Here is a 12,594-nt window from a genome sequence, read left to right as displayed (position 1 = left end):
TGGGGGCTCCTGCCTTTTCCTCCATGGCTCTAGATACCTTTTGTTTATGAGAGAACCTGTATTTTTTACGTAAGATGACATAGACATATGGGGCAGAGGAAATATTCAGGGAATCTGCATTTTTACATAAGACAACATAGACAAAATGGGGCAGGGGAACAATCAGATGTGCATTTGTATCTGGTGGGTAGGGGGGTAACTGCACCTGTAAAGAAAAGTTATCAATCTACACTGCCACGGTGAACTTTTAACAGAAACAGCTTAGGGTAAAGATTTTGGAGCTCACTAGGAATTTCCTCGGGTACAAAATACAGGGGAAGCATGTTGCTTTTCATCTTGCAGCCCTCTTATTTAGGAACCAAAAGGGGAGGTAGGTTTGTGTGACCCAGTTCCCAGCCTAACTTTTCCCTCTGACTTACTGAGTTTGGGGTCCCGAGATTTATTTTCCTTTCACGCTACCGATTTTATCTGCAAATTCTCAAAGTTCATATTTGAATTCAAACTCTACTTGTTTGCCAAAGACGGGTGTTTGTCACCAGTTAAGTTTTATAGAGTAATGGCGTTTCACTTTGTTGGTGAGATGATTTACTTATCTCTGTTCCTTCACTCTGATTTGCATTATTTTTCTCTCTTCCTGTTTGGTTCACCCGAATGACTGTGTGCGCAGAGGTCGTCCTGTGTAAAGGAATTGACGCTGATGTCAGCCTGCATTCTCTTTGATAAAAATAATTGCTGCCAATTTTATTTCAACTTAAAAGTTTTTCTCCATTAAATTCTTTATGTGACTCCCCTTGAGGAAACCCTTTGTTTGAAGCAATTTGAATATTCTTTTATACTCTAACATTCTTAAATCTACAAACTCTATACTACCATGTAGGCAAGTCAGGAACACAAACAGGTGCCTTCTTCTTTTGTATTTTGAGTCTGAATACTTAAAATCTGCTTGTAGATTACTTTGATGCGTTGAATATGTTAGATATAGCAGCATGGTGCTCTTCAAGCTAATTTCAAAGAGCTCTGAATTCTGCTGCGGTAACTTCAGGTCCAGTGCCAGCATCCTTGCTGGAAAGATGAATACAACACTGCATGTTGGTACTGAAAATAAGCAGTTTTTTGCTTTTGACTTCTCATTCCTATTCGTATTCATACTATCAAGGTATGTTTTGATTATAGTGTGGCTTTTATTGAAATCTCTTTACAGAAATAAGCTGAAGAGATTGTGCTAATTTAATTATTCTGTGCTAGATTGCATTTTTCACTGCAAATTGATAAACTGGTTTTCTCAAAACTTCATGAGGAATAAATGAGAATCAGTCTAAAGTTTAGATCATAAACAAAAATAAAATAACATATCAAAACTAGATCTGGGGAAAACCAAAACATGCTTCTCACACACATACAGAAACAAGAGTTTGTACTCTTAGCTAATGTAATAAGTTTCCATATGATATTGGCACTTCTCCATTTAACATTTTAAAATCAAGTATATGCTTCTATATTTATATGTAAATTAAACATTATTAAATATATTTATAGGTAAATTAAACATGTGTTTATATATTTATACATATTGAATATTTTAAAATCAACTGTGTGTAAAATACCATAATAGAAGCTGCAGGGAATACACAGATAAGTAAAACAGCTCTGTATTTTCAGAAATTAACATTTTCATGCTGAACATGTAGTAAAACTAGCAGAAATTTGCAAACTCCTTAAGCAAAGTGCTTTTCTTAATATGTCATCTGAAAGGAATTTAGCACGTTCATTTATTCAATCAGTAAATATATCCTGGCACTTACAGTGAGCCAGGTACAATTCTAGATGCTAGGATTAAATCTGTCACTACTTACTTGAGTTCAGCATGAGAAAGATTGTGACCCAGAAAATACAGAGTCCATTGAAAGTGCCAGAGTGGGTTTTGTAGAAGAAATGATAGCTAAATTGAGACTTAATGGAGAGCAAGAGGTAAACAGGTGAATGAAAGGGGCAGAAGCTGTGGTTCGAGCTGACTGCATATACTCTACCTTTGGAAATATGATGTGAGAATGTAAGATACAAAAGACTATAAGAGAAAATATGTAATAATTGAGCTCTAGAATCTAGGACAGCGATATAACAAGAATAAAACTGTTGGCAAAATGCTTTAAGTCAGAACACCCTCAGTGAAACTCTGGCAGCTTAAAATGGGCACACTGAGTCTTATATCAAAAACTGCATATTGAAGCTGGGCGAGGTGGCTCACACCTGTAATCCCAGCACTTTGGGAGGCCAAAGCGGGTGGATCACTTGAGGTCAGGAGTTCAAGACTGGTCTAGGTCAACATGGTGAAACCCCTACTAAAAATACAAAAAATTAGCTGGGTGTAGTGGTGGGTGGCTGTAATCCCACCTACTCAGAAGGCTGAGGCCGGAGAATCGCTTGAACCTGGGAGGTGGAGGTTGCAGTGAGCCGAGATGGTGCCATTGCACTCCAGCCTGGCCGACAGAGAGAAACTTTGTCAAAAACAAAACAAAACAAAACAAAAACCCTGTATATTGAGAATATTTGCAAGAAAAAGAATTAAACATTTTTGAAGAGAATTTTTCTCCTCAAAGAATTTACTAGTTCAGGATACATTTATTTATCCAAAGTACATAATAAATAATTTCAATTATTGGAAATAATTACTAATAAAGTCAGGAGAGAGATAAATAGATACAAAAACCTGGATATGAGTAGAGGTAAAAGTTCCATGTGGGATAAATGTAATGTTTTTAAAAATTATTTTTTAAAAAACTGGCAAAGAAATAACTGATTTTTAGACTTCTTTTCTGCATCTGAAATTGATAGAAATGTTCAAGTTCATTACCAAGGAAAGTAATCAGAATAGAAAGATGTATAGCAAAACAAGAACGATGATGTAAGCTTTTGTGGAGGGCTGAGGAGAATACCGTACAGGAATAGACTCCGTACCAAAAGATATTTATCTTCTGGAGGAAGGGCTTTGAAAGATGAAAAGAGGAAAATGGGGTAGGTTAAAGAATATATTCGGGCTGATAGAGAAGTACACTGTATTTCAGATTATGTTGGCAACTATTTAGAGAAAGAGTGAAGATGCTAAATGAAAGAGAAGAAAAATTTTAAGAACAGAAAGACATAGCGTCAAAACAATTACTTTTTAATTGCTTCCTGTTTCTGACATGGTATGTATATTTATGTAAAAATATTGATTGAAAACTGGTCAATCTGTCCAACAATATTGACAAAAATTGGTTTTCAAGGGTAACAAAAATTACTAGTTTACAGGAGAAATACAAAAGCTTTTCAATAAAAATGTTGTGAGAATAAATGAGATGTCACCCCAACAATTTTTTAATAAAAGTCAGTGAGGACAAATGAGATAATATACTGAAAGTACTGTGAACATCTTATAAAAAATGCTATATAAATTCATTGTATTCTCTTTATTATTATAGGGTTTCCCTAACCCACACGTTATTGAATCCTTAATGTGCAAAGTATTGAAAAAAAGAAAACATTTATAAAATATAGGTTGAAAGTTTCTTAAACAATAATTTAAATATATTACACATATATTTAGTAAGTAATTTGATGTACAAAACATGGAATTATATATATATGTATTCTTCATTTACAAGCATTTAATGGGCTGAGACAAATACATATAACATTGGAAGGAGTAAGTAATAGAGTGGGATGATTATATTAATGTGTAAATCCATTAATCTACTATTTATTAATAATCTAAATAGTTGATTACTAAGTTTACCTATAACATCGGTTAATTATTTATTAGAAGTGAAGCATGCTTTATTGGCTTAATGCTCAGGTATTTTACAAAATGTATGCTACAAATTCAAAATAACTTGCCTAAAAGCTGCTATTAAGTATTTATAATCATCCAATGTGAAAGCATCCTACCATAATAGAGATAAATAGGGATCAAGAGAGAATAAGTAGAGATTAGATTTTATGAAGTAATTTTCACCTTCTGTGAATGTAGACATAACATAAAGTATGGTCAATAAATCTCATTTTCAATGCTTTTCAGAGTTGAGACTAAAATTATCCTTATCTACACCATACATATACACACAAAAACATTAATAATATAAGAAAAAAATTGCATAAAGGTATTATGGGATGTCATGTCAGTCCACGTTGGTATTATTTATAGCATTTAAATTAAGGTCACCTTATTCACTTCTCTTATTTTTTAAATGTAGAATTATAAACATGTTTTTTCCTGTAATGAAAATTGTATTTATTTTTATAACTGAGACACATTTCTGGCAGTAACTCCCTGAATTGCAATTTAGTTCCTGATTTGCGAATAGCCTAAATCCATACTAATGATTTACTAAAGGGTTAAAAAAGCAATTAACAGTTGTACAAATATGGCTTCAGCTTCTCATTGGAAGTAAATTAGCTTCTTTTTAAGTTTGGAGCACTATTATAATAATTTGACAAAAAATACCTTTCTGACCTGACAGTCTTAAGTTAAAGCCTTCAGCATTGCACTGTCTTGATTCAGGTAGCACTTTATTCCAAAGTCCGACGGTTACTAACAACTATCTTGTGATACATGCTAAAATGTAGTGGTGAAATGTATTAGGGACAGTCATAGCACTCATCCTCTCTCTATTCCCAAGGTAACATCTAATATCACAGATATCAATAACTATCTGAGATGTGACAATACAAGAAAGCTTATATGGCATGTGTTTAGAAAAACCACACATCTAGCCTAGCATGACTGAGTGTAAACCAGGGAACTTGATGGCTGGTGTTTGGAACTTAGTCTAGGGCCCTGGGCAAGCTGCTTAACCTATCTGAGTTTTGATTTTCTGATTCTCAATAGAGATAATTGGAGGGGTGATGTGAGCAACAATAGGTAAGTTTCAACACTCCAGCTTTCTTCTGCACTCCTAGAGCCAGCTTTTAAAAGTCCTTTTAAATCCTTTTAAAGATACCAGCCGTAGCTGAGCAGTGCTCTCTCCTGAGAAGTCTGATTACTTCAAGGGCCTTTGTCTCAGCTCCTGGGTTACCCATGGCACACAGAGTCAAGAACCAAATGAGGCTGGAACCTGGAGAGCAAGAGGGAAAGGCGTAGCACATACAATCAGAGGAACAGGGCCTACTCATGTTCATAATTAGGTTCAAGGTTTGCCTCCTTTAAGGAATCAGTTTGACAATCTGTTATTCCTCACTAATTATATACGTATAAAATCAAAATATATAATTCCTGTTATATGGTAGCTGATTTTCATTTACTATCTATTTTATTCTTTAATATAGATAAATATATTCTTAAATGAAAAATTTGGCTTCTTTAATACAGTTGTAAATCCCATAAGGACAAAATCTATGCTTTTTTTCCCTTCCTTTGTCCCCAAGTGCAGGGTACTGTATTCCACAGAATGTAGAAAAGCCAAGGGTTTCTTCAACAATGCTATGTAACTTTTACCCAAAGCCACTGAAAAGGAGCTATTATATTTTTATCCCCCTCACTCCATTCCATGCCCGCATTCTTTTCGGGACTCTGTATCAATGTACGGTTTCCCTAAGATAATTGTGTCTGTGCTTTCTGCAGCCAGTCAATACCTGATTCCCTTCAATTGCTTATACTGCCTCACAGAAATATAATTTGTGCTGATATTTTATCAGCTTGTTTTAGCATGGACAAGAGTTCTTCTGAAGAGCAAAACTTCAGAATATTTTATTTGACATCAACATGTTTATAGAAAAGAAGTATTTTTCAAAAAGTATTATATTATCATATTATCTAAGAAATTTTACAGAAATATTTTCAGTATAACACCTGGTAACAGATGGATTTCAATAGGGTTTAATATAGATTATTTGAAATCTTTTGTCCATATCGTCAGATGTCAATTTTTGCAGCTATATTTAAATGAAAATCTGTGGTTGGAGCATGGTTTAGTATCCACCAGAGTTGTTGTTCTACAGCTGTGACAAACGCTCAGCTGTTTGTACTTGCAAGTTCCTTTTTATCCAGGCAAAGAGGATGAGCCACTCTTGGGTGTAAGAGAGAGCAACTCTATTTTACATTTCATTATGCAGGCTACTTGTTAGCCAAGGAGTTAAATGCTAGCTGCCTGACTTTGCTACACTGGAACTGACCAAGATAATTATTGGTATTCTGCAGCTGTTTCAAGAGCATTTTTGCAGGAAGAGTATGAAGAGCCGTAGATTTCTTTTATTTTGCCAACAACCCATGATAAAATAAGATCATGTGCATACGAATTTAAAACATAAGAAATGGATCCATAGAATATAGTTTCCTACCAGTATTGAAATCTCAAAAGAGGCAAAATACAAAGTTCATTATTCATTGAGCATAAACCTTTGAGCTATTCTGTGGTGAATCTAAATTTACAAAGGAGCTGTACCCTTATCTCTCCTTTATCTGGATTAATTAAATCTGTCTATTTACTGAAAATATGACACACTACTTCCGGAGATAACATTTTCTCATTGTGATAAGTGTATTTTTTTAAATAAAAATTTATGAAACTAATAATATTTTTAAAATATAAATAATTTTTGAAATTTTCAAAACGTGCTATGTTTTTGGAAATATATAAAAATATTCTATTTATTCAGTCCTAGTGATAAACAGTCCTGGGATCTAACCAAAAAATAGTTTGAGGCAGATTTTGAAGGTCTTCAAATGCAAGCTAAGTCATTTGGAGTTTATTCTGTCAGTCTATAAGGGCGCTTTGAAAGTTTTTAAAACAGAAGAGTAGCAGGGGAAAATAGAGGCAAAATGTTAGGAAATATTTAATGCTGAAAAGTGTTAGGAAATATTTAATGCTGAAAATATGCAAAAGAATTAAAGAAACTGAAAAGAAATGCTCTAGACTGAAACAAATTAAGAAACAAATGCAACCATGTAAAGGTCTAGATGTCTTCATTTCAGAAAGAGCTGTACTCTCTGGGCTTCCCTGACACTGAGTTACAATTTTCCTGTTCCAAATCTACTCTATGTTTTCTTCACCATGTGACTTTTTCTTCCTTTTTGCACGTGAAAATTCCATATTAGTCATCTGCTTTCCTCCCCTCCTTTTTTTTCTGTCTTTTCCCCTTCCTCTCCTCTCCCGTTTTCTTTCTCTCCCTTCCTCTCCTCCCCTTGCCTTCCCTTCTCTTTTCTTCCTGTTGCTTCTCTGCCTTTCTCATTTCTCTCTCTCCTTTCTCTCCCTGCTCCTTCTTCCTCCCTTCTTCTTTCTCTCCCACCTTTCACCCTCACTCTCAGTATATCTATATCCATATCTATATTTATATCTACATATACATCATGGATTTCCTTCAGAAATATGGTAAGGGTTCTAGACCCTTAAAAATGCACTTGTGTGGCCTATCCGATTATAAATTGCAATTTTCTAAATCTAAAGTTAGAGTAAACAATGAACTTTCTTGAAAAGGTAAAATCTACTTGACTTACTATATAAACCTAAGGAAGTTAATATCACAGCCTCTCTGAATCTTAGATATCTCATCTGTAAAATGCGGAAAATGATGATGCCTATTTCCTAGATTCTGTTATAAGAATTAGATTATTAATGTAAAGTGCACAGTCCTGTCTCTTATATAAAGTGATCTCTTAATGAGTTTGCTGTTTCATTACCTTATAATTCTGCAGGTCAAATGGAAAACAATTTATAACTTATTTTTTCTCTGTTCTTTGCCTCGAGGTATATGGCTTGTATTCAATGATTGGATTTAATCATAAATTGCACAAATACTATCACTTCCTAATTCGAAATACTATGGAAGGAGGGAGCAACTTAACATTGGATAAGGCATTTACATGATTTCAGCCTAATAGTTTTTCTCTGTATGGGGAGAAGAATTACTAACTACATTAAAGTCTCATTTGAATGGCAGAAGAAATGGTATATTTGAAAACATATATGCATAATTCCAACAAGTTACAAGGCATTGCTTAGACCGATAATATATAGAGAGATTGACATACATACAATATATTGTGACTTAATAGATTTCTCCTGGTAAGGATATTTTGGAGTTTAAAGTTTTTTCCTGCATACTAACTTCAAAAGGGATATAGATCAGCCGTATATATTTCTTTTTTTCTTCACAGTTGATAGACTAGATTTTAAAATTCTTTTATTCTTTTCTTAACTAGTTATTAACTAATTTATCAGATATTCATACTGAATCCCAATAAATAAGTGATATGGAATAAAAACTTACAAGCCTTATTCAGTTCTAAATACATGTAGATATTGCATAAATATCTATGTATAACATGACTAATGTTTAGACCTTCTGTTTTTCTTACACTGTCTTTGAATGTTTGAGCTCTAACAAAATAACTAAAACATTCAAATACAGTGTAAGACAAAGCAGAAGAGAGACCAGTTAGCTCAACCCACTCCTTTTGCTGTCAAGAGAAAAAAGAAAAAACAAAAACAAAACTAAAGAATCAAAAATCATGAGTAACTCAGCCACACCAATGAATTATTTAGCTCAAAATTGACATCAGATCTTTTATCTTGTTAACATTAACTGAGTAACTGTTTTAAGTTCTGCCAATGATCAGTGAAGTTAGATAGACAAAAATATTCTTCAGATGTACTGATGTAGGATATTAACTACTTGAATAGTTCTACAGGAGCATTCAATCACTTTCTTCACGTAAGTTTTGGTTGGGCCACATTCTCAGTGTCCCAACACAGCCTTCTTTCAGGGAGTTTCAATTTATATATACTCTGACTTCATTCAAATAATATTATGAAAATGATTTAATGGCATCTTCTGTTTATGTAATGCAAATATTAACCCTTTTTCTAGTCAGTCATTTAAAACAATAATTTTGTTATCCAGAGAACGTAACCTATCATACCTTGAAGATCTTACTATTTTTAATACTGTTTTTAATACTTAAGTCGATTTGCATAGTTACATTTACAATATTCAGTCTCTAAAATGCGAGAGCTCTGAAATATGAGATGCTGATATTTTAAGAGATAATTATTGAAATTATCTTATGAATTTAATTATATTGCTTAGTTATCCAATAAAATGTAGTTTTTTCCTTCAAATTTAAACATTAAATTATATCTTCTTGTAATATTTAGTCTTGAAATTTGCTCTCCCTTCTTTATCACAATGTTCAAAACAATGTTCAAAACTGACTGAAATATATATCTCTATATATTTTAGAAGTATTATCTAGAGCATCGAACATTACATTTGGTTTTTATGCAGTGATAGCTAAAGAGCTATTGCAGTACAAAGCAACATTCATCCCTGTCCTGTGCAAAATGACCCTTTTGTTATATTATTTCTTTGTTAACATTTTAATCTGGGCTTGTAAATTTGATCCAATTTTATTTGGTACAGTAAGATGTTTGCTTTAGTCTGTTTCATCTCATCTTCATATTGCTGTTTCAAATGTTAAAAGTTTTAAGACATCAATTTACCACATGTTAGAGCTCTGAGTAAATAAAGACTTAATAAATGAACAGTAATGCCTTAGGAGACTATACAGTGACCAATGGTGGAAATAGTATTAATTAAGTTTTATGAATTTCTATTTTCTCTTTTGGATTATTTGACTTAATTTTAGAAAAATGCTCGGGGGTTATGGCAGGTATAGTCAGGTTTCCGATTAGAAGCCTCCCCAGCCCTCTTCTTTTGATTGGCAATAGTCCTGGTTTTGTGTGATTAATTGCCATCTGCTGATCCATGTGCACAGGAAAACCTTCCCACTAGGAGTTGGATCATTACTGGATAAGATCACATGCACATGTGACCCAAACCTAGCCAATGGGAATCAGGTGAAGTCTGCTGGAGGGCATCCGGGAAAGATTTTCTCATTGACAAAACAGGTACATACAGAAAGGAATGTGTTTGTCTTTTCTGGACATTGTAGTTTCTGCATGTGACGACTAGAACTCAATAATGAGGAACTTGATTACCAGCGTCCTAAGAACGGCAGGATAGAGAGCTGCAAATAAGTTGGATTTGAAGAATGGCAGGATTAAGCTGGTTTGTTTACAGTCATCTAGAGCAGGAAACATTCTCTCCAATATAAAGGTGAAGATTGTGTCTGGGATAGTTGGAATTACTGCACAAGGAGCTTCTTATGTAAACCATGTAAAGTCGGACTTGGTATTAATATTCAAGGGTAAAAAGAGAGGGCATGTCCTTCAAATATAATTCTTCATTCCCCACAAGCTCTTTTTCTCTTCTATCTCCTGGTTACATTTCTACAAACTTGAGTAATGAGAAACAATATATGCAACATGCAACAGACTGAGGGACTAAAATGCTGGTGTGGAATGTTCTTATCCTTTAATTTTGTGACTCCTTTAGGAATGCTGTGTCATTAGTATTTAAATCACTTCATAAATATTTTACTTTAAATACCATTGTAATGTCTTGTGTATGCCTTAATTTATGTCTAACATAATGGTTTTGTATTGTGAGACAATTGCATCAGGGCACTTACACGATTAAAAAGAGATTTAATGGAGCTCTCTATCTTTACTTTGAGTTGACCAGGGAACAGAAAGCAAAAGGCCATATCATTCCTGCAAAAATAGCTGCTTCTATTTAGATACTTTGCACTGTGAAAGAAAAATCAACATATATATGTCTCACAATATGTACTCAGAACAACTGTAGACATTAGACATTGTAGCTTAAACAGGATAAAGCAGAAGAGGAAAAAGGTGAGAAGCAGTGGGGAAAAACCCTCAGATAACCTTGTATGGGGAAACTGAGGGAAGGGGTAAAAAAATGGAGGCTACAGATGAAGGTTAAAATGTGGGAAATTTCTTGGACTATTTAAAGCTTTATTTTCTTTGACCTCTCTTCTGTTGTTCTTCGATTAGAATGTCATTCTAGGGTGTTCAAGAATTAGAAGGCCATATGGATACATTCCACAGAAAAAATATCTTCTCAAGGATAACATCGTTAGTGTTTCATTATGCACATGAAGGAATTTAAGGTTTTCTTTTTTTGTAACTCTGTTAAAAGTATATCTGATGAGAACTCAAGAGGCATATTTCTTTCCCTAAACATCTTATGTCTTATTAGTTTGTTCTTACTGTATTAATTGAAGGTCCTCATGAACTTCCTGAAAAGCGAGTTATATCTTAAACATTGCATCTTTTATAGTATCAAAACAGCAATTGCTGATTCATTAAAAATTGTCTTTTGAAAAATTGTCTCATGACAATAGTGTAAAATCATCTCTTCTTTTTGCCCTCAATGATCATATTCTTAATCATAAAGTAACAGTTTAGGGATATTCTTAAATTCCATTCAAATCTAGAAAAAAATGGAGAAAATTTGCCACAAAATTACAAGCAAGAGCAAAACTAAAATTTTAACTTGCATAAGTGTTTCAATAAGATTAAAATCATTAAGATTGTATGCTATTACTTACATATTTACCCTTCTGTGGAACTTATATACCATATAATTTTGATACTAGAAAGAGACATTATGGAGAGTTGAGTTATCATTTTCAGGGAAAAGTGCACTGTTTTCCGGCTAGGAAAGTTACACATTGCCGCAGCATTGAAAAGAATCACAGATCCCTCTAAATCTGAAGGAAAATAGGGCCAATAAACTCATATTTAAATTAACACTGACTTGATCTCCAAAGACAAAGAATAGATTCTCGTTCTTGAATACTGCTTTTTTTTTTTTCTATATAACTGACATCCCAGGGTAAGAGCCCATGAAAGAGAATAGCATTAATTTTCACAAGCTTTGCTTAGAAGGAATGACCAAGAAATAAAGAAAATATAAGAAAATTGGAGAGACATGGAGAAGAAATGAGAATGTCCAGAGAATCTTTGGAAAAGAATTCCAGAAGGATAGAATACAGAGAATTAGGGAAGACAGTATTCAAAGAAAAGAATGACTGAGGATATTTCAGAGTTGATGAAACATATAATCTCATATTATAAAAACTTATGAAGTCTGGAAAAGTATTTTAAAATATATTTCTAGATATATACCAGTAAAAGACGGAGAAGAAAGAAAAAGATAAGGGAGAAGAAAGAAAAAGATAAGGGATAAGAAAAACAACCCATAACCTAAAAAAGAAAAGTTACCTTACAAATGATCAGACTTAGAAAATTCCCAACAGATTTTTCAAAGGCAACAATAGATGTTAGAAGATAAAGGACACTAACAGGTAAAGGTGTAAACTTCAATAAGGTCAAAACAACCATGTTCACCTGGAGGTACAAACAGATCACAGTTTATTAAGAACCCAAGAGCATGCTCTAGTCTTCAAGTGTCTTGTATTGTGAGCCAAGTTGACTCACTATAGCACTTCTTCCAATACTATAATTAAATAATCAACATTGTTGCTTCTTTTATAGAATCCCCATTTAACATTTGGAAGGACACTTTAGGGATTTTGCAGTCCAAAGCATATGCCCGTGTGTCTTCTCTGTCTCTATGCTGCCAGTTGTCATCAAACACTTTTTCAGTTGACCTAGGATGAATTAGAGCAAGGAGATGGATGAGTGACTGCATTTGTACCACTCTTCAATGTCAATGGTAAGGGCATGGCAAGTA

Source organism: Pan troglodytes, chromosome 3 (genome assembly GCF_028858775.2).
Source record: "Pan troglodytes isolate AG18354 chromosome 3, NHGRI_mPanTro3-v2.0_pri, whole genome shotgun sequence".
Lineage (NCBI taxonomy): Eukaryota > Metazoa > Chordata > Mammalia > Primates > Hominidae > Pan > Pan troglodytes.
Note: the sequence above shows the minus strand (reverse complement) of the source record.